This window comes from Pseudoliparis swirei, chromosome 20 (genome assembly GCF_029220125.1).
Source record: "Pseudoliparis swirei isolate HS2019 ecotype Mariana Trench chromosome 20, NWPU_hadal_v1, whole genome shotgun sequence".
Lineage (NCBI taxonomy): Eukaryota > Metazoa > Chordata > Actinopteri > Perciformes > Liparidae > Pseudoliparis > Pseudoliparis swirei.
The window spans coordinates 15,771,122-15,776,269 of record NC_079407.1 but is presented as its reverse complement, the minus strand read 5'-3'; the positions used below and the strand labels follow the sequence as shown (position 1 = coordinate 15,776,269).

At 42.9% G+C, this 5,148-nt stretch overlaps 1 long non-coding RNA gene across 1 annotated transcript; it reads right to left on the bottom strand.

The window, feature by feature from the left end:
- Positions 1-213: 213 nt before the first annotated feature.
- Positions 214-3,997, bottom strand: LOC130210621 (uncharacterized). Its single transcript, XR_008834838.1, has 3 exons — positions 3,909-3,997; positions 3,767-3,833; positions 214-3,686 (listed from the first exon to the last, which is right to left on the bottom strand). It is a non-coding gene; the product is annotated as an uncharacterized LOC130210621 (long non-coding RNA).
- Between the last annotated feature and the right edge of the window lie 1,151 nt (positions 3,998-5,148).

Sequence of the window (5,148 nt, the reverse complement as noted above, 5' to 3'; positions counted from 1 at the left end):
TTTTTGTGTAGATAAAAAAAATGGACAATGTCAAATTAAACTTTGAATTAGAAACATGCTTTACATCAGTGGTCGCTTGTATTTAATGTTGCCAGTATTAACTTATTCATAGCTCTTCGGGTAAACCCATTAAATTAGCTATTGTTGTATAATCTTCTGTCGGCCGAGATGATGAAGAATGTTGGCGATGAAAAGATCTCCGTGGACACTGTCTTGTTGCTGATATAATGCAGTTTTATTACAGAAAGAAAACAGGTCTAATTACGAGCGTATACTGCTTACAGCCCGGGTGATTTCAGAAGGTCCAGGGAATCCACGAAACCCACGAAATCCACCCAAATGAATTTGTGTTACCTCTTTTAAGGAAGCAGGAATGGGCGTGCTGCTCCAGCCTTGGAGCAGAATCACGTCATTCCATAAGGGTTTCCTAATGTAAACCATCTGGTCCAACTCTAAACAAGGGTATTCTCTACCATGAACACCTTGTGGGCCTCTGAGCCCATATCTGTCTTTATGGCTGTATCTTTAAGAGCTGTAATGCAAAATACACTACACTATCAACATAAAAAGGAAGCTACGTCACTTTATTGTCTTGTGAGGTTAAATACTAAGACAGCAACATGATTACATCTACACATGTTTAAATCAATATAGAACCACATATCCTGTCATTAAAAAAGTAATCTATCAACACATGTATGAAGGTGTAATTATGGAATTCCCTGTGGCTGACGTTTGTGAGATAAACATATGTGTTAAACAGTGATGGAGGAAGCTGTACTACAACTACAGAAAGAAAAAATAGACGATTAAAATTAAGGCTAGAGTAGCAATACTCAGGTTGTCTTTTTTTACCACTGAAGCTTTTTAAAAACTGACAAAACTGGGCAACTGTGTCCTCTGTCTACTGTTTCCTCTGTCTCTTATTTTGTTATATTTGAGACACAATTGCATACCTCTTGAATTGCACACACCTAATAAAACCCATATAAATGAATGCAGTGTCTAATATACTTCATAACCTCATGTCCCAGTTTCCCCTCAACCGTCCATCATTTGGTGAGTTATGTACCCACAGTGCATAGAGTTCATGCACGTTACACATATTTCCTTCAGGCACCAAAATGTGGTCACAACAAGTGTTCAACTCAGTCTTGTTTCAAATAATGTACCAGTAAATTGTTTCATAACTTTTCTTTTGTTGAAGTGAAGAAAACCATCACCGGATGTAATTATTAGGATGTAATTATTATTTATTCTTCGTGATATTGCGAGAAAGGCTCAAAGTGATAGAGTATCAGACTTAGACTGACAAAGATGGTCAGGGTTGAGCTCTAATGGGCTTAAACATGTATGATAAGAAATGACCCTCCCTTAATCACAAGGTACATAAATAAAGTATGAGAAATGACCGATGGGTGTTGGATCTTTTCAATGGTGAAAAGCTTTCACAAAGGGTCAATGTGTTCATCCTCTTTTAGTGAGTGTTTATTGTTCTTAGTTGACATCTTCAGAAGTAAAAGGAGGCTGATAAAAACAAAAACTTGTATTTTCTATTGGTGGATGAAGAAATTGGGACTGGATCAGGCTGTCTCGTAAACCTTTTTCTGCCCCGTGATTTATGGGAAAAGAGATCCTGTTCCTTTCTGATTCCAAGAAGCTTAAGAGTCTGGAGCTATCATTCTCAAGGTTAACTAAGACTCAATATTTAAACAAAACAAATGCTTTCCTAAGAGAAACTGCTGTGTCTAATTGTGTACAAATTTAGTACAAGGAGTGGGGAAAGTAATGTCTTGTACAGTCTTGTACCAGAAGAAATTAAGTAAAACATGAAGGTAAACCTTTAAGTGCTTGCTCATAATAAATAAATAAATTAAAGTTTCTCCAATAAATCACAGAGCTTTTTAAAAGTTATAATCTACCAGAGGCCATCCAGCAATCTGACACCACTGCACACATGTGCAATTTACCTCAGGCGAAATGACAGAGATAACTGACGTCAATTGCACTAAACAAAATATGTTTCCCATAAACCTCAACTTCAACATGTTGTTGTGCCTGGACATAGTTTAGGTTCAGAGATATTAAAGTAAATGTTTCCCCTGTTGCAGCTTGTTTCTGTGGTCTTACATTTCTAATGACATAATCTTGTAGAAGACAGTGGCAGTTTAATATGTGTCTGTGCATAGCTCAACCAGTGAATTGTGGTCATGTGCGTTACTCTAAAGCACATGAAGTAGTTTGGCTTAAGTATACGTCTAGCAACGTGATTTTTTAGATAAGATGCCTTACTCTGTTTAAACTTGCAGGTTATGGAGGTAAGTGCACTTTCATTTACAAGTGAATACGTTATCTTATACCCACTAATGCTAATAGCAATGTGCGTATTGCACACTGGAACAGGAACGGCACCAACATAAACTTAGGTAATGGATTTGCTTCCAGCTTGTCTAATGAACCACATATCCTCCTTATTATCAGGCTGCTCTAATAAGTCTCTTAGGTCCCTCCAGTTGATCCAGAATGCTTCAGCTCGTGTTCTCACTAAAACTAAGAAAAGAGATCACATCACTCCTGCACTAGCTGCTCTGCACTGGCTCCCAGTAAAATCAAGAATCACTTTTAAAATTATTCTCTTAACCTACAAAGCCTTGATTGGTGATGCACCATCATATCTTAAGGAGCTTGTAGTACCATATTGCCCCACTAGAGAGCTGCGCTCACTAAATGCGGGACTACTTGTAGTTCCTAGAGTCTTAAAAAGTAGAATGGGAGCCAGAGCCTTTAGTTATCAAGCTCCTCTTTTATGGAACCAGCTTCCAATTTCAGTCCGCGAGGCAGACACAGTCTCCTCGTTTAAGAGTCGACTGAAGACCTTCCTCTTTGACAGAGCTTATAGTGAGGGCTGAATCAGGTTTGCCCTGGTCCAGCCCCTTGATATGCTGCTATAGGCTTATAGCTGCCGGGGGACGTTTTAGGATGCACTGAGTACCTATCTCCTCTTTTTTCTCTCCTTAGGGATGAATTTTCATCTCTCCATCACACGTTACTAACTCTGCTTTCTCCCCGGAGTCCTTTTGACTTCACGTCTCATGGGGTCATCGGACCCTATGAGACGGCATAGATCCTATCTGCCTGATGGATCATCGAGGTCTGGGTCGTGGAGTTCCTGCTACCGACGACGCCACCGTCCTGTTGAGACTCCCCCCACTGTTGAGACTCCGCCCACTCCTCCTCCCCACCGCCATCTGCCTGATGGATCGTGGAGGTCTCCATCGTGGAATAAGCCATCTACAAACACAAAAGACTAACTCAATTAATAACAAAACCGGGTTTCCCCATGAAGGGAAAACCACACGTGGCAAAATCAAACAAAAGACAAATAATAAGCAGGAGACAAATGAGAAACCAAAAACAGATAAACACAAAACAACCTAATAAATCCCAGTAAACGGCTCCTACTCGAAGGGAGCTAACTGGCGTCACACGCGCCGCAGAGGCAGTGTTGGCTCGGCCCTGTGCCCGGTCGTGCCACGACGCAGCCACAGCCGACGCAGTTGCGTTGGGGTAAATAGCGTTTGTGGACGCTCAACAGTGCCACGGCAATGGTTAAAAACAACCCTATAGGTAAAACAGCAGTGGCCCATGTGGAGTGGCAGCGTTCCGCTGACCCGGCCAACAGTCTCCTAAAATAAAAGGACGAAAGCCCGTCAAAACATAGTTATACCTCCCAAGCTACGGGATCCAGTACCCGGAAGTCACCTACCGATCAGTCGGGCATTCCAAGCATTCCAAGCATTCCACTTGGAAGGTGGGAGGGGGCAAGCTGCCGGCTATATATAAAAACCGGAACGAGTTAGGGACACGTCACAGTGAGATCATAACAGCTGGAGTGGAACTGAACTCACCAGCGCGCACCAGAGATGAACCTCCGTACAGGAGGAGGGGAGCCCAACGCGTCCGCAAACGTGGCGGAAGCCGTGCTTGATGTCATGGGGGAACCAAACACTTCCCCGTCACTTTTACCGGGCCCCGCGCACTGTGATTGGCTCCCCCGAATTAGTTGTGCTGACGCCCAGAGTGAGGCTACCCTCTGCCACATTAGCATTCATCTCCGATATCACAATGAATAAAACTATGCAGTCATGTTATGTTATGTAAAATCTTTGAATATTCTTACCTTATCGGTTGACATCATTTCTTGGTTTCTGACTTCGTCTGGTCATCAATACAAGTGTATGCGAGGCTAAATACTGAAGGGGGCGCTCCAAGGGAAAAACTCCATTATGGGGATTTAAAGTGAATGGGAATGAAAATGTTGTGTCAACCAATCAGCTTTAGAGTTGGCTCCTGAAGGCCTGCTAGCTGGCCCCGGAACCGGCACAGGAGCCAGCTAGCAGGCGGAGTGCGTGCACGTCTTTTGATTGGATTACCAATATTGAGAGGCGGGGCCTATGGGCAGGTATATGCAGAACCTCAGAACTAGGAAACTGAATTTGATAAACGAATTAATTCGCGTACTATTAAGCTATTTTTTCAACCCACAATGGCGGAAGGAGGAGAAGATATCGATTTGGTCGAGGATATAATTATAACGCCATTCTCAAGACGAACTTTAAGACCGACGCCGAACCTACAAAGCCCGTCACAGGCGGGGAAAGGGTTCGTTCGCCACTTTCAAAGTTCCAACTACGAGCGCTACCAACGGCTCAGGCTCCGAGAAGCTCTGCACACCGGACTGCTGGGAATGCCTATTATTTGCAAGTGATCGATTTGGTGTTTGGAGCCACACTGGCTTTGCAAACTTGAGTTGTCAAACCGAGGCAGCAACGAGACACCAAAGTACGGCTCGGCACCTACAAGCATCGGTGCTTTTGAAAACGTTTGTGGACACCCGAGCGGATCTACAGATCAACGAACAAGCGGCAGGGCAACGGAGCTGCACAACGAAAAGGTGAAGAAAAATAGGGAAATATTGAAAAGACACAATTGTGTCATGTGTTTGGGTAAACAGGAACTTTCATCTTCATCATCACGGTGAAACTGCTCTGGGTGACAATGCGCTGTTTAGTGAACACACTGTAAAAAAAAGTTGGACTTAAAGCTTAAAGTTTGTGGACCAGAAATGGATAGAAGAAGAATATTAAT